An 18818-nucleotide genomic window follows, 5' to 3' on the forward strand; every position below is an offset into this window, starting at 1 on the left:
GCAGCTAGGAAGAAGAACGGAGGATCTCGAATCCTCCACGACTGCCATTTCCTCTCATGCCAGCGAAATGGAGCTTGCCCTAAGAGAACAACACGCACAGATCAACAAAGCGATCCTAATGCAAGAAGACATAGAGAACAGGAGCAGGCGAAGTAATGTGCGAATAAAGGGCCTACCCGAATCTTGGGCGTCGGAAGTGCTCGAAAAAGTAGCGAAAGAAGTCTTCGCCTCGCTCCTGGGCGCAGAAAGGGCGTCTTCTATAGCAATCGAGAGGATTCACAGGGCACTGAGACCCCCACCTTCAACGTCTGATCCACCGAGAGACATCATCTGTAAGTTGCTTGCCTTTCCAGACGCTGCCGCGATCCTTAAGGCTGCAAGGAACCATAGCGACTTAAAGTATGGAGGTACGTCATTGCAAATTTTTCAAGATCTTGCGCCCTCCACACTGGCGAAACGTCGCCTACTGCGACCATTGCTGGACGCTCTGAAAGAAAAGAATATTCGCTACGCCTGGCTTTTTCCTTTCGGTCTGGGCATAACCCATAAGGGCCGCAGGTTAAATATTCGCTCGTCCAACGACCTGGACGAATGCTGGCAGTTTTTGGACATCGACCCAATTTCGCTCCCCTGCTGGCAACCGCTTCCTGACCTACCCAAGTTCACGAAACTGGACTCCTCAGAAAGATGGCAGACAGTAGGAAGCTCAAAATCGCCCAGAGGAAAAAGAAAGAAACCCAGAGAGGAAATCGCAGGCCCCGAGACCTGAAAGGGACTTATACGCAAGGGAACACCCCCTCGCTTGTCTACTCTGGAAGAAGTCCATCACGTTTACACTTGTTTGACACCGGTTTCCACAACAGTACTGCGTTGAAAGCGTTCTATGAAAATGGTGACTGGGTATGGGGCAAGACTGCCCGCAACTATAAGCTGAGTATGATGCTCCAACCCTTTTCTCTGCATAACCCATGTTACATTAGTGCGAACTTATGTTATACGTTCTATCATCCCCTATCTCTGAAGACAACATCCCCTTCCTCCATATCGAGGGAGGATGGAGTACTTCACACCCCAGCGTTATATTTTATTTTATACTAACATGGGCTTTGAATATTTTGCCCATTCCAATTGGTCCCCCCTTGTACCGGTCAGGTTAGGCCGACAGCTAACCCCACTTTACCGATCGCCGATAGCCCGGCGGTCTCACTTTCCCCTTGCCCTTAAACTTGGATTGGTTTCAGCCGAGCTGTAAAGCCGTTCCATAATACCCTTCCTTTCCTCCAACAGGTTTCTTTGTATCTATCAACAGTTAATAAGATTACTATATTTTAATCTGCTGGTCAATTCAACTTTACTGTACCTTCCCTCACCTGAACTCCTCCCTCGTGTACCTGTCTCTCTCTCGTCCCCTCATCCCCCATCCTCCCCCCATCTCTCTCGTGACAGTTTACTTACAGCAAAAATCCATAGCACGAATCCTTGGTACTCTGCGGAAGAAGGTTTTAAGGCATCAGAGTCAACCCCCACAGCTAGAAATTACAGATGGGTGACATACGGGTCACATCTTTTAACGTGAGGGGCCTCAACTCACCCGCAAAAAGGCACAACATCGCCCTTCTGGCAAAAAGGTATGGCACAAGTATCCTTCTTTTGCAGGAAACTCATTTTAAACAGGGCAAGTGCCTATCCTTGCCGGGCAGGTGCTTTGACCAAGCTTTCCACTGCGCCCACCCCGCCTCTGCCTCGAAGGGGGTCTCGACCTACCTTCACAAGTCACTAAATTTTAAATGCCAGTCCACTTTCGAAGACGAAGAGGGTAGAGCCTTGTTTTTGAAGGGGACATGTAATAACATGAAAACCACAATAGCCAACCTCTATGCCCCTAATTCAGACCAAGTTCCTTGGCTAATTAAACATCTGACAATCCTAAAACATTTTACGGAAGGCCAATTAATCCTGGGAGGGGATCTAAATTTAACCCTTCAACCACTAAGCGACTCTTCCACCGGGCGATCGCACATATCACAAATAAAAATCAAGAGGCTCCTGCGCTGTTTACAGGAGTTAAATCTTACAGATGCTTGGCGCTTGCTGAACCCCTCAGTGAGAGATTACACCTTTTTCTCAAAGGTCCATAAGTCCCATCAAAGATTAGACTATATATTCCTTAGCGCAGACCTCTTAGCTCACGTAACAAAAGCGAAAATAGATGTAACCACGGTCTCAGACCATGCCCCGGTCCATGTGGACCTTCACCTCCTCCAGCCTAAACCCAAAGAGTGGAGATGGAGGCTCAACGCTTCTCTGCTGGACTCCCCAGAGGAGAGAGATAGATTAGCGGCCTCGCTGGAGGAATATTTCTCCATCAATTCAGGGGGGGACGTGGGGGTGCCGATGGTCTGGGAAGCCCATAAGGCTTTCATACGAGGACAATTGATAGCTTTGGGGACCAGGACTAAAAAACTCCTTCAAAAGGATATAGATGACAGATTAAACAAAATCGCAAAACTGGAACAAGTGACAAAATTATCTCAATCTAAATTAGCTTTGGAGGAACTAGAAGCTCAGAGAAGGGACCTCAAGCAACGCCTAGATTCACGGTACAATAAAAAACACCTATACCTAAAACATAGGATATATGCTCAGGGTAATAAAGGCAGCAAACTCATGTCTTCTTTGATTAAAAAAGCCCGCGCCAAAAATTTCATACATTCTATAAAAACTACCAGCGGTTCACAGGTAACAACATCAGAGGAAATCGCAACGGCCTTCCATCAATATTACTCCGACCTTTATAACATAAGACAACAGGTGAATCCCTCCCCAGAAGAAGAGGACGCAATGGATCAAAAGATAAACACTTTCCTACTACAAGCTCATCTTCCCAAACTGGATAAGGAACAAGCAGAGTCCCTAATGACACCTGCTTCACGAGAGGAAGTAGAGTTGCTACTAAAATCCTGCCCAAAGGGTAAAAGCCCTGGTCCCGACGGCCTAGACATTCTATACTATAACTCCTTCAAGGATATTCTAGTGCCCAAACTCACCGAACTCTTTAATGCCCTACTTCATGGTGCCCCACTCCCAAAGCAAGCCCTAGAGGCTCATATTACCGTATTACATAAGGAGAACAAAAACCCTGAATCCTGCAATAGTTACCGCCCAATCTCGCTTTTAAATTGTGATTTAAAACTTTGGGCTAAACTCTTAGCTAAAAGGTTGGAAAACTTCCTACCACTCTTGATCATTGAGGAGCAGACGGGATTCGTAGGTGGGAGAGAGGGCAGAGATAACAGTAGGAGAATCCTCCATGCTATCCGGTACGCGCACAAATTTAAGGAGCCTTTACTCCTGGTCGGAACAGATGCCGAAAAGGCTTTCGATCGGATAGACTGGAACTACATGAAAAAAACTCTGCTTCACTTTAACATCCCCCAGTTGTTCGTAACAGCAATTTTCTCCCTATACGCGTCACCGTCTGCTAGAATAAAAATCAATGAAATCTTATCGCCAGCTTTCGATATTAAAAATGGGACTCGTCAGGGTTGTCCCCTATCTCCTTCCCTATTCGTGTTGGCTTTAGAACCTTTTCTTCAATCCGTAAGACTAGACCCAGAAATTCGAGGCTTGGACTGGGGGAAACATTCCCTTTCTTCAGCGGCCTTTGCTGATGATATCGTTTTCTTAATAACCAACCCAGAGGAAGGTCTAAACAAACTTGAATCCGCACTGATCAATTTCGGAACTCTTTCCAACTTTAAAATTAATTTTACTAAGTCTACGGTCTTGAATATTTCAATTCTAGAAGCACGCTATAGAGCCATTAAAGAAAAATCACCTTTTAACTGGGCTAACAATTCAATGGACTATTTGGGTATAAAACTGACCAAAAAAATAGAAGATCTGTACCAAGAGAATTTCCCCCCACTTATTGGCCACATTAAAAATCTTCTAAGGCAGTATGACATCCCCCTAATCTCGTGGTTTGGGAGGAAAAACATTTTAAAGACCTATATCCTCCCCACAATACTTTACAAAATTAGAATGATTCCAATACATATACCAAAAAGCTTTTTTAAAACCCTGCGATCAATTTTTACAGGATTCGTATGGAGAAATAAAAGACCTAGATTGGCATACAGCCTTATGATTAAAAGAAGATCGGAGGGCGGAATAGACCTACCCAACGTAGTAGAATTTTATGAAGCCTCTCAATTAGGGTACTGGATGGATCTGGCATTTCCAATAAAAGATAAAACACTAACATCTTTGGTTGAATTCTCAGAAGGAAGGTCATACTTAAAAGAATTGTGGTTTCCTTCCAATATTGGAATTAGGTCAAAAAGCTTTAATCCCCTACTAAAAGGCCCTTGCGAGGTTTGGTCCAAATTAAAAGACTCCTTAGCACCCTCCCCCTCCCCAAACACCCCCATTAGAGCCATCCCTAACCTCCTTGACATCCCAAGCGACCCGGCCTCCTATTCAGTTTGGGAAAAATTTAAGGATCACAAGATAGGAGCCCTGCAAACCTTGGCACATAAAAATGCTGACGAAATCTTAAATGAGCTCCTCCCAGGACATAAACTCTCATTCTTACAACAGAACTATATAAAAAAATCATTAACGAGCTTCCTCAAAAAATTTAACTCCACAAGACCACATACAAACTTTGAAAATATATTGTCTGACAATAACCCTAAATTTAGGAAAATTTCATATATTCGAAAACAAATTGTCACTAATCCTTCCCACTCCAAGCCCAACTTTCTCTTGTCTTGGGAGAAAGAACTGGGTATCTCCCTTTCACCATCAGATATTAAAGTAATTTTGAAGACCTCCTATGGCTTGTCGCCCTGCATAATAGCCCAAGAAAGCCACTATAAGCTGCTGGTAAGGTGGTATAAAACCCCACAGTGGATGGCGGCCTACAAATTAACCACAAATGGAAATTGCTGGAGATGCGAGAACGAGGTGGGTTCGTATGCTCATATCTGGTGGAGCTGCCCGGTCTTGACCCCTTTCTGGACGGAGGTGGAGGTAATTCTGCAGAAGTTTTCACCGGGACTACATATCTCCCCTGAGATGCTGTTCCTTTGGAAACCCTCTGGGGAGTTCCATCCTAAGAAAAATCCACTCATTGCCTTTCTATTAGATGCTGCCAAAGCATTAATTCCATTACTGTGGTTGCAAAAGTCCCCCCCCTCTCTAAATCAGTGGATGGAGAGGGTAGACTCCATCGCTAACTTGGAGGAACTCTCCAGTTGGGCCACAGGTTCTCAGGAAAAATTCTGGAACATCTGGGGCCTATGGCGTCAGATGAGGACCACTGGATGAGGCCTCGGATCTAAGAGTTGGGGTCCCTCACGGGATAGGCGACTCCCTCCTGCTTCCTTCATCTAACTGACCTTGACCAACACCTGGATCATAGAGTATCTGGTTAGCTTGTTCACCAATAGGCGGCTCGGGCCGCCGCTCCCCCCCCCCTCTCCCCGGTCCTCACTTAAAAGGGACTACACTACAACCTGCATAGCTCACGCATAGGACGACGCTGAAGTTATATACCTCATATTGACTCTCAAGCCCTGAGTAGAGCCGGCCACCATTCATACAGGAAGCTCACGAGAACCCCTTCCCCCCCCATCCTGTACCCCTCACCCCCCTTCTGTCTTTTTTCCTTACCCTATTACCCCACCCCCCGTTACCCGATAATGTTATAGACAAAGTGTGGTTTTGCATTCAAGTCAAGTCGGATGGCTATTAAAAGCCGCACACCCCGACTCTTCTCTCCCTTCTCTTTGTCCCTTTATTTTTGTTTTTATGTCAAAAGATTTTTCGCAAGTTAACCAATTGCATCTAAACAAAGAGACAACTACATCATCAGATCCGAAAGAAGATCCCTCGACAAGTCTCATCAGCAACCCCTCTCCTACATCTACGTTTATAATGAAAGGACACGTGAAATTCAATCCGGTTGACTGCGCGATGCAAATTAGTATTGTCATTATATAGAATTGTCTTTGTCGAATGTTTTGTTTAACAAAAATTTGTAATAAAAATCTGATTTAAAAAAAAAAAAAAAAAAATTGTAGTTCAGATTGTGACTGTTTCTTGCAGGTGTTAGCTGTTTCAAGCAGCTGGCAGCCGTGGTTATGCAGCAGGCTCGGCTCTCAAACCTGATTCATACCCAAACTGCACCTCTATAATGTACATATATGTCAAAGAGGGAAAATGGGTTGAAGATATGTAAGCATGTAAGTACAGCATGAGGCAAAAGTCTGGACACACCTGTTCAATTGGTGTGATAATGATAAAATGGGTTGCCAATGTATGAAGGAATTAATTGGGAAGGAGGTTGTACTTTTGGCGGAGAAGATGTTTTGGTGGCCATTTTGAATTCTGCCATATTGAATTCAGCTCAGGTTTTTCAAACAGGAAGAAGGTCATGTGATTTATCAGTCTTCACTAGAATTTACTCAGAAACACACTAGAAGTGTCAGTTTTTCCTTATCTTTACTTGTTTAAGAGTTTGTGAGGACAAAGTTTCACAAAGTATTTTTGTAAGATGTGTTTCATGTGTCTACCATTCTGCCGGATGCACATGGTTAAATATTTAATCTAGTTTTCATGAATATGGTGAATATTTCTTAGTAGCAATATTGGATTAACCATTTCAGGTGAATCATATTGCATATGTTTTCACATATACAAGGGGCTTTAAATGGTCCCGGGGATAAATGTCCGAAAGCTTTAAATCCAGCAACCCTCGCAGCCATTCTACCTAACCTCTATGCCTAATCCACTGTGTAGGAAATTGCACATCCAGACATCTGTGTACAGCCACAGCAAAGTGTAGACGTGCGTCATCCTGTTGAAAGTAGCATGGGAATCCATTAATGGATACATGCCCTGAATGTCAGACACAGTTTACCAACTTTGCCCTTGCTTAACTACTAAACAAGTAGAGATAGGGCAAAACTGACACTCCTAGTGAGTTTCTACAAAACATTGAAAGTGTTGACTTCTTTTACGGTAACCAGGTATTACTGCGCATAGATTTGAGGTTCTTTGAGTTCTTTTCTGACAAATTGTGGAGGTTTATCTTGATTTAGTGAAGGATCCTATTCTCATCACCCAAATGCCAACAACAAAGCCTTTCCATCAATTCTTCTGTTGTACTTTTTCAAGGTTCACATCCAAAAGAGCCCACATTAGTACAACTGGGACAATTGTCGTCTTCTTCTTTTTATAGGCTGATCATTCCGCATCTTGTCCAGGTCTTTCATCCTTCTTATATTATGTGCCAGTCGGTGTCACTGTTCTCGGCTCAGATCTTGAGTAGTTTATAATTGATCTAAGTAGGTCAAACCTATTATGTCTTCAGCATTTGCTCTAAAATCTCAGTACGGTTGTCATAACTTTTTTTGCTATTAAAATAAACTCCTGTCTTTTCTGTATTCTATTTCATTCTCTTTAACCCAAGAATGACCAGTCATTTTTTGTTTTTCATCCCCACCTTTCAAGAGCCATAACTTTTTAAACTTTTTTCATTGATGTAGCCGTAGGGGTTCTTGTTTCTTTGCAAGACCAGATGTGTTTTTTAATGGTACCATTTAACTTTTTCAAAAACTTTTGACATATCATATAGACATGTCAACAGGTTTGATTGATGGGGGTCTGAGTACTGAGACTCTCACCGGTCACTGAAATGAGCAGACAGAAGAACCCATCTGAACCCTGTGCCCATTTGGCTTTTACTATATAGAGTGCTATATGGACTGCATGGGAAATGTAGTCTGTGCACTGCTCACAATGACAGTTGAATGAGCACAACAATAAGCTGAGTGTTTCTCTGGTCATTTTAACGATCATTGGGGTTTCATCACCCAGATCAAAACTTCTAACATGGCATTATGACATATCAAAGTAGCATAGAGCGAACTGAACTGTAGAACCCTGATTCGGGTTGGATTTTGCTAAAAGTTCGGTTTGGCATGAAGTCGAACTAAGCTTTTAGCAAAGTCCTACCCAAAGCAGAGTTCTAATGGTTAGATTCTCAACACTTGTCCTGGACACTGGTGTGTAAGACTGTCTAAGAGCTATAAAAGCCTCTCAGAGTGTTATACAGGGCTTGTATGGCTCTTAGTGTTCTGCATCAGTTTTGGGGGGTTGTCAAACTTCTGGTTTAGTTTGAATTAATTCTGACCAAGCCAAGCTTTTTAGAAAAAGTTCAGTAAACCGACAAAATCAGAGTTTTCAAAACTTCACTAGTAGAGATGAGCGAACGTACTTGTTTCGAGTAATTACTCGATTGAGCACCGCGATTTTCGAGTACTTCAGTACTCGGGTGAAAAGATTCGGGGGGCGCCGGGGGGCGGGGGGAGGCGTGGCGGAGCGGGGGTAGAAGCGGGGAACGGGGGGAGCCCTCTCTCTCTCCCTCTCCCCCCCCACTCCCCGCTGCAACCCCCCACTCACCCACGGCGCCCCCCCCCCCGAATCTTTTCGCCCGAGTACGGAAGTACTCGAAAATCGCGGTACTCGGACGAAAAAGGGGCATGGCCGAGTACGCTCGCTCATCTCTATTCACTAGTCAAAAGTTAATAAAAAGGTAAGTTATACATTAATGTACCGTATTTATGGTTGAATGATATCCTTCAGGTGACAGACTGCACCTTGGCGGAGTTGGGGCTGACGACAGCCGACATGAAGCTCCGGCGTGGGCTGGTCCACGAGATCATAAAAAAGTCGGAAGCGGCTGAACGAATAAACCCCAACCATTCACTTTATACTTGAGGTCAGCTAATTATGATGATACCATATTTATGTTTCTTATGTTTTACTACTTTAGTATTTTTTTAAATTGCTTTGTCACCCTATTTTGTGGCTAATAACTTTTTTTTAATTCCTATTAATAGGACTGTGAGAAGACATTTTTTGCCAGGCAAGATGTAGATTCTATTGTTACCATTTTGGGGTATATGCAGCTTTTTTGATCACTTTTTTTTAAAGAAATTTGGAATGCGATGTGTCCAACAAAACACATTTCTTGCATTTTTTTTTCTTTTATGGCATTTAACACACTGGATAGATTATTTTAGTTAGCTCAAACTTTTAGGGACGCAGCAGTAACAATTCATTATTTTTTTATTGTCTAGATCACTGTACACCTATTTTTCCTTATCCTTAGAACTGATGCAAGTATTTACCCAGGACATCGATAGTTCAATTTAAAGGTGTGGTGCGCACAAAGGTGAGGGATGTTAGTTGTGGGCAATGGGGCGGTGGCTCCGCTGTTCTCCCACCTGGTAGACATCAGTGACCGACAGAATAAAAAAAATATCTAAAGTCTCTAGTTTGGCATTTTATTTAGAACTACCCGTTGGTCGGACAGAGTATGGTGGTAAAAATTATTAATTTGTTCGTGCCACCAACCCCTATACGGGCCTAAACCTGTTTCGGCCAAAAATACATAAAAAAGGAAAAAATGAAATAAACAAATGGGGGATATAGTCCCTTCCCTTGGAGGGTGGTCTAGTACGCTTCAGTGCTGATGGTAAAGTGGTGAGAAGGAAACCTCCAGGAGTCAGGTTGAACAATAAAAAATTTATTTTTTGAGAGAAATCTTCAATTTATCAAATTCATTCAGTGGACACTTCTTAGACTTTCTCAGTAACATAGACAGGCTGTACTTCTGCATTTAATCCGGAAGTCAGTAATTACAGGTATCACATCTGTCCCCTTTACTTTATCTTAATATTTTCTCTCTCTGTATGTGTAGATCTCCTTTTCCTGCTGGCACTTTCTTTATTTATCAATTCATCTTCCTCTATCCTTCTTCTTGTGATCGTCAGTCTCCAACCTTCTGTATATATAATCCTTGTCTTTATAACTTTCTTTTTTTAATACAATCTTTCTTTCTATATTCTTCTTCATTATGCTGCCTTTCTATATCCTTTCATTACAATCATTTCCTGCTACTTACTACGCCTTCTCCTTCCCACCGCACTCTATGTCTTTTCTCCTGCTCTGGTCTTTGCTTCCTCTCTCTTCCCCGGTCTTTCTAGCCCCAAACTGACACTGCTCTGACTGGAATTAACTTACCAACCCGTTCAGAGAGCTGCTCCACCAATCACGGGCTCTCTCACCCCTAACTGTCCTCCAATCACTAAGCTGTTGCTAGAGGTGCTACTCAAGCCAATGGGGATCAGGAAATAGGCAACGAATCAGGAACGCTGCAGGTTGTCAGGCAGATTATGTGGTGAGTAAGAAACATGCCCTGGATATTTTAAAGGCATATACACAAATTTAAATAAAAGCAATCACATTTACTTTTGTAGTGCCCAACTCATGGTCACTACAAAGGGGCTGTCTAGTTTTAACTACTGATGGCCTATCCTGAGGACAGGCAATCAATAGTAGATGGGTAAGAGTCCAATGTCTAGGACTCTTGCTGATCAGCAGTTTGTTTGTGCACTGAGCTGATTTCTGCAGGAAGCAGACAGCTCCATTCCAACTTAGTGGTCAGGCTTGGTGTTACAGGCAAATTTGTGTTTCATTTCAGTGGGAACTTTACAATGAGGCCTCACCACTGCAGTGAGAACAGAGCTGTCTGCTTCCTGCAAAAATCATGAGCTCATTGGCTTAGCAAACATCTATTCAAAAGAGGTCCCAGGTGGTGGACCCAGGCCAATCTACAATTGATGGCCTCTCCTGCAGTAGACTATCAATAGTGTACAACTGGACAAAGTCTTTAATGCTAAACTACAATAGATAAGATTACATTTTCTTTTCCTTTATGGGTGAAAAGCATCAAAAAGCTTTTTCCTACAGTTTTAAGTTTGTAAGTTTAAACACCCCTGGTGTTCCTTTCTGGATGTCTTTTGTCTATGCAAACAATTATGAAAAAGTGGATTCAGAGTCCTTATAACTGAGCGTGGAGAAAAAGAAAAATCAAAGATTTATGAACAAATCCCAGTTATTTCTTAGGAGTATAAAAATATATAGAAATTCTGCTCTGACAATGTCTCAATCAAACAAAACAATGAATTTCGAGCAGCAGAATGTTAACACGTTCCTTATAAATCTCGGTGACATCTATTATTACAGGCACTTTCCTACAAACGAAAAAAATCTTACAACTGATAAAAAAATAAAATACATAAAACATAACATGTTAAAAGTTGCTTCTTAAAGGGAACCTGACAGCACTTTTTCCCACATTAATCCACCTACACTGTTTAAAAACTAATGATGTATTTTTCAAAAGGTATTTTGTTACCCGCCCTGTGCCAAGCATGCCTGCAATATCAGACTTTTATTTTTCTTGAGCCACATGCAATTATTTGGCAATCAATCGGGTTGGTGAGCCGGACCGTCTCTGGAACCCTGCGTCAACCCCCCAACACCACCCCTCTCTCTGCAAGTGACATGGAAATATTCTCCACTTTATCACAGCCGTGAACCAAGTGTTGTGTGCGCACCGTGACCTCTGAGACTGGCGCGTGCGAGTATATCTGTACCTGTTGTGGGCAGATTCATCCCTTCCAACCGCGCATACCCTGCAACTTGTCTACATCTCATATGTTGCTGTTTATACAGGAAACTATAAGAGAGGACTGGGCCATTCTATCCCTTATTGCCATCAGACACCGCCCCTCCAAATTAAAGGGTTTTCCAAAATTAGAAAAACATGGCTGGTTTCTTCCGAAATAGCACCACACTTGTCCGTGGGTTGTGTCTGGTATTGCAGCTCAGTTCTATTGAAGGGAATAAGGCTGAGCTACAGTACCACACATAACCTGTGGAAAGGGATGGTGCTGTTTTTGGAAGAAAGCAGCCAATTTTTTCTAATCCCGTACAACTCATTTAACCCCTTCAGTGGCGGGTGTCTTCTCCCCCTGTCAGACCCACCAGGGCAGGTTTTTTAAGTGGGCCAATCATTTAATTTCAACTAATTTTGCAGTCGCGTTCCAAGAGCCATAACTTTTTCATTTTTCCATTGACACAGCCGTATGAGGGCTTGTTTTTTTGCGGGACAAGTTATATTTTTGATGGCATCATTTTTGGGTATATATAATGTATTGCATAGCTTTTGTAAAAATAATTTGTAGGGAGATTTGGGGAAAAAAAAGAAATCCTGCCATTTGTTTTTTGGATTTCATTTTTCGGGCGCTCAGCGTGCAGAATAAATAGTGTGATAACATTATTTTCTGAGTCACACGATTCCGGCGATACCGAGTTTATACAGTTTTTTTATGTTTTTCTATTTTTGTACATTTAAAACATTTTTTTTCTTAAAGGTTTGCTTTTGTGTCGCCACATTCCAAGAGCCGGATTAATTTTTTTTCCATTGCCAGCGCTCTAGAAGGGCTTGTTTTTTGCGGGATGAACTCCAGTCTTCATTTATCTAAGTTTTAAGAGCATGTAAAATTTTTATCACTTTTTATTCCATCTTTTCTAGTGGCAAGATTAACAAAATCTGTAATTCTGCCATGTTTTTATTTTTCACTGCATTCACTGAGCAGTATAAATAATATATTAAAGTAATTCTACAGACCGGTATGACTATGCCCATGCCAAAGTGTAATATTTTTTTTCTTTTTTGCGACTTTTTACAGTTAAAAAAAAAGTAATAAAAGTTTAACCCCTTAATGACACGGCCTATTTTGGCGTTGAGGACCAAACGATTTTTGGTATTTTTTCATCTCCATTTTTCAACAGCCATAACTTTTTTATTTTTCCGTCGACGCGGCCGTATAAGGGCTTGTTTTTCGCGTGGCAAACTGTAGTTTTTATTTGTACCATTTTTGGGTACATAGACTACATTGTAAAACTTTTATTATTTTTTTTATGATCGTAGGGAGAGAAAGCGCATCGATTCTGCCATAGATTTTTGCGGGTTTTTTTAGAGCATTAATTATGCAGCATAAATGACACACTACATTTTTTTCTGAGGGTCGGTACGGTTACAACGATACCAAAATTGTTATTTTTTTTTAACAATAAAAGCACTTTTTTTTGGAAATTATTATTTTTTACTAAACTCACTGCATTCAAAGTCCTGTAACTTTTTTATTTGGTACCATTTTTGGGTACATAGGTTTTTTTAATCACTTTTATTGTGTTTTTTGTGATGCAAAATGCTAAAAAAATAGCCTTTTGCCTGTTTTTTAGCGTTTTTTTTTTGCCATGCAGGATAAAAGGCGTGTTCAATGTATTGTACGCATCGTTACGGACGTGTCAATACCAAATATGTGGGATTTTTTAAAAAATTTTTAATTTTTTTATACTAATATAAGAAAAAGCATAAAAAAAAGGGTTTTTTAACTTTTGTTTTTACATTTTTATTTTCTGTTCTTTATTTTTCTCTTTTTTTTTACATCTGTGTCCCTCTGAGGGACTTTCACCACTGCACTCCAGATCGCTGCAATAAGGCATGGCAGGGCAGCTGCCCTGCCATACCTTATCGCTTATTACAGCGATCTTAGGCTATGGCAATACAGGACGCCGGTATCCGGCATCCTGTTTCCATAGCAACCAGCCGGTATCGTGGCAGGGAAGGGGTTAACGGCGGGTGGGCGCCACTCTGATGCCCCCCGCTGTCGCAGTGGGATGCCGGCTATCACTGACAACTGGCTCCCGCTGCTAGATAGCGCGAGATCTGCTATAATCTCGCGCTATCCCTATGACGTAAGGGTACGTTATTTTGCGGGAAGTTCCCCGCTCCGATGACGTACCCCTATGTTATGGTGCGGGAAGGGGTTAAAACACCCTCCTTTTTCCATATCTATAATAAAAAAATCTAAATCATAAATGAAAAATACATATTTGGCATTGCCACCTCCGTAAAAATCCACTCTATCAAAGTAGTGCATTATTTAGCCCATATGGGAAACATAGTCAAAAAAAAAAAAGAACACCAGAAATGCACTTTTTCAGTCACCCTGTCTCCCAGTAAAAATGTAATAAAAAGCAATAAAAACGTCGTATGTGTTCTGAATTGGTACTAACATAAACTACAGGACATCCTGCAAAAAATGAGCCCTTACTCAACTACGTCGACGGAAAAATAAAAAAGTTATTGTGTGCAGAAGATGACCGCACAAAATACTTGAAAAAAAATACAAGTACTACTGCAAAAAAAACCTATACAATTTTGGTATCGTAGTAATCGTACTGACTAGAGATGAGCGAACGTACTCGTTTCGAGTACTTACGCACCCGAGTACCGCCATTTTCGAGTACTTCAGTACTTGGGTGAAAAGATTCGGGGGGCGCCGGGGGGCGGGGAGAGGCGCGGCGGTGCGGGGGGTAGCAGCGGGGAACGGGGGGGAGCCCTCTCTCTCTCCCTCTCCCCCCCCACTCCCCACTGCTATCCCCCGTGCCGCCACGGCGCCCGCGCATATTTTTTCGCCCGAGTACGGAAGTACTCGGAAATTGCGGTATTCGGGTGAAAAAGGGGCGTGGCCGAGCACGTTCGCTCATCTCTAGTACTGACCAATAGAATAAAGTTATCACGCCATTTTTGTTGCAGTTTTTGTGCCGTAGAAACAAAACGCACTGAAAGATGGTGGAATGTCTTTTTTTTTTTCATTTTACTCCACTTAGAATTTTGTAAAAAGTTTTTCTTTAAAAAAAAAATACAACTCGTCCTGCGAAAAACAGCAAGCCCTCATACAGCGACGGCGATGGATAAATAAAGGAGTTATGATTTTTTAAAAGGGGGAGGGAAAAAACAAAAAGGGGGGGGGGGGGGGGCAAAGGGTCCGCATCATTAACCCCTTGAGTGGCACTCCCGGAAATTTTCCTGGACGAGCTCCACTGCTCATAGCGACATAGCCCGGAAGATTTCTGGGCTATGTATCACTATGGGGGCTGCAGAGCATAATGCCACAAGCTGTGACAGTGTGCTCTGCCTGCACAGACCCACAGAGAGCAGTGCAAGGGCTTTGAAAAAGCAGCAGAAGATATTGCAGATATGTCGGCAATGTCCTGCACTGGTTTGTTTACAGGTTGCCATAGAGACCATCGGCTTGTCAGAAGCAAGCCGATGGTCTCTGTGGCAGGGAGAGCTGGTTGTTAGCTGTCAGAGGACAGCTAGGCACCAGCTCTTACAGCAGAGATCAGAGAAAACCTCCGATCTCTGCTGTGTTAACCCTTTACATGCTGCAGTCTATGTGACTGCAGCATGTAAAGGGCTGTCACTGCAGCATGTAAAGGGCTGTCACCATCGGACCCCCGGAATGTGATCAGGGGTCCTGATGGGTCCCTATGGCAGTCCCCTAAAGGGACCAAAAAAAAAAACAAAAGTAAAAAAATTATAAAAAAAATAATAAAAACACTTGTCTCCCTTTACTTTGTAAAAAATCAAAAATACAATCACACATGTGGTATCCATGCGTCGTAATGACCCAGAGAAGGAAGTTAATACATTATTTAACCCCTTAATGACATGGCCCCTTTTTTCTTTTTTCCCCATTTCTTTTTTTCCTCCCCCCTGTTTAAAAAATCACAACTTGTCCCGCAAAAAGCAAGCCCTTATATGGCCATGTCAATGGAAAAATGAAAAAGTTATGGCTCTTGAGACGCAACTGCAAAATTAGTTGAAATTCAATGATTAGACCATTTAAAAAAACCTGCCCTGGTGGGCACGACAGGGTGGTAGGAAACCCGCCACTCAAGGGGTTAAGGGGTTAAATAATGTACTATATTCCTTCTCTGGGTCATTACAAACACAGGGATACCACATGTGTAATTTTGTTTTTAATTTTTTACAAAGTAAAGGGAGAAAGGTGTTTTTATTTTTTTATAATTTTTTTACTATTTCTTTTTTAACATTTTTTTAATTTTTGTCCCTTTAGGGGACTTTTACAAAGATCCATCGGGACCCCCTGTTGACATTGCAGGGGTCCGATGGTGTAAGCCCTTTACATGCTGCGGTTGCATAGACCGCAGCATGTAAAGGGTCAAGCAGCAGAGATCGGAGGTTTCTCTGGTCTCTGCTGTAAGAGCAGATGCCTGGCTATCCTCTGACAGCCGAGCACCAGCCCTTACCATGCCTCGGAGGCCATTGGCTGGCTTCTGACAAGCTGATGGTCTCCGTGGCAATCTGTAAACAAAGCAGTGCAGGAGTTTAAAAAAAGAAGCGGAAAGTTGCTGGCAGATCGGTAATATATCCCTGCTTCTTTTTTCAAAGTCCTGCACTGTTCTGTGTGGGTCTGTGCAGGCAGAGCATACTGCCATAGCTTATGGCATTGTGCTCTGCAGGTCCCATAGTGAAACATAGCCCGGAAATCTTCCAGGCTATATCACTATGGGCAGTGGAGCTTGTCTTGGAAAATTTCTGGGCGTGCCACTCAAGGGGTTAAAGGGGATGCATGGCGTATATTATTTTACTGATTAAAATCGGATAGTGAAACATATTCCATTTTTTCTAATCTGTTTTTAATTCCCAATTGTAGATTTTATTTTATGGTCGTTACATGACTATGGGGGCAGCCATCTTGCCTTTGCTATGGCAGAATGTTGTGGGCATACTCTATTCCCTGTGCAGGAGGAGTAGAAGGTGAGCTGTGACTAGCGCCATTGTGAATGTTGTATCCTGTGCTATATAGGTGTTACTTGTCATTGTAATCCTGCCTGTAATTATGAGATGACGGCTGCAGAGTTTTCTCTACAAAACAGGACATGCCAGACTATTACTAGGTTTAGTGGTCAGTGTGTAGGGAGGGGAAGAGGGAACCTATTGTGAATGGTAGATACTGTGTTATCTATATGAATTGTTACCTCTCATTGTAATCCTGCATATAATGATAATGAAATGTATGATTAGATGTCTTTACAGAACAGAAAGTGTGAGGGTACTATTAGGCTTTGTGGTCAGTGTGCAGGGAGGGGAGGAGGTAAGCTATAATATCATATATTGAGAATGGTGCATCCTATGTTATCTATATACAAGTGTCACCACTCGGTGTAATCCTACCTGTGATGATAATAAGATTACGTTTGAGAGATCTTCTCTACAAAACAGGTAATATTAGTCTTAGTGGTTAGAGTGCAGGAAGAGGAGGAGGTGAACTGTGCCATCACTTATTGTGAATGGGGGGAGGCTTGTTTTATCTATAGGTGTTGCCACTCAGTGTAATCCTGCCTGTGATGATAATGAGATTACGGTTGAGAGGTCTTCTCTACAAAACAGGTAATATTAGGCTTAGTGGTTAGAGTGCAGGGAGAGTAGGAGGTGAACTGTGCAATCACCTATTGTGAATGGGGGGGGGGGGCTTGTTTTATCTATAGGTATCAGCTCTCAGTGTAATCCTGCCTGTGATGATAATGAGATGAAGACTGAGAAGTTTTCTGTACAGAATAGGAAGTGTCAGGTAATTATTAGACTTGACGATCAATGTGAAAACTGCGGGATTTGTTTTTTAAATATAGAACGTGACATTGAAAATTAAAATAAAATGAAAAGCTTAAAATATGTTTATAACAAGATTGTGATGACGCATCCCCTTTAAATCAGTATTAACAAAAATGTGGGGAACTGCCAAAGATTAATGCTGTTTATCCTCCTTACAAGTAATAGTAAGGGTGTGGGGCATAACAAGCCTGGCTCATGTGTCCTACCCTGCAGGAATGTTCAGCCTTTGATGATGTCTGTCTTTATGTATAAGTACTCACGCATTGCAATATAAAAGTAGTAAAAGAGTATAAAGTAAAAATCAGAAATAATAAACTTTCATTGGGTCAAAAAGTAAAGGAAGTTACAATGGTAAAAAAATAGTAGTGAAACAGTTTGCTTTTTCTGCATCTACTCCCAAAAATAAGCAAATAAAAGTTCACTTATACGGCCAACTCTTCTGCTCTTTCTCTTGCTGTTGGGTTCCCTATGGTTCAGTTCTTTGTCCCCTCCTGTGTTACATCTACACGGTCCCCACTGGATAAACGATCAGTAGAGTCCATCTTTAAACTGACAGTATTCAATTTAATACTTCTTCAACTGTAGGTGGCGCTGCAGAGGTATTGTTCCATCTTCCTTATTTGCATATATTTCCCAGAGAAGCATGCATGGCCTTATAAGTCTCCTCACTCACCTCCTATGTGTACCCACAAACCTAGGTGCTCTCCTATGTTACTATGTTAATATCATGATTGAGTATTTTTATGGCTGACTATATTTTCTTTTGGGGATACTCAACTTTTGGAACGTCATTAAAGCCACTTGCACATGGGTGATCCAGATTCTGCATGCTGGAGCCCGCAGCGGAATCCGTCTCTGACCCCGGCCGGCGACCCGCTTACCTTTGCTTTTTGTATTGCGAATGACTGTGGACGCTCACCGTCGGTCATGCACAATATAGATTTTTTTCTCAATTTTTTTCTGCGTCGTTGCTAGGCGTGGACGTGGGTATTTGCGGCCTATCCACAATGTGAATTGTGGATGGGCTGCGGGTCCATTGACTTCAGTGGAAGCCGTCTGTGTGGATTCTGCATAAAAATAGAACATGCTGTGATTTTAACCCTTTCCAATCCAATGTCGGGCCTGCCCCAACATCATCATTTTCCTCCACAGCTCCAATGTCGGGGCAGGCCCGACACTGCAGTGCAGGAGTGCATCTGCACCCGATCATCAGACACATCGGGTGCAGATACACTCCTGCACTGGTCCTCATCGAGGACCCCCGAAGAGAAGGCAGAAAGGGTTTAGCTCTATGTAATGCATAGAGATTCCGGCCGGCGATCATGTCACTGCCGGTGTTACCTGACCCCCAGTGGTCACATGAACGCTGGGAGTCTGCACCGTGGGAGGACCTGCTTACCTG

The sequence above is a fragment of the Eleutherodactylus coqui genome, chromosome 9 (genome assembly GCF_035609145.1).
Source record: "Eleutherodactylus coqui strain aEleCoq1 chromosome 9, aEleCoq1.hap1, whole genome shotgun sequence".
NCBI classification, from domain to species: domain Eukaryota; kingdom Metazoa; phylum Chordata; class Amphibia; order Anura; family Eleutherodactylidae; genus Eleutherodactylus; species Eleutherodactylus coqui.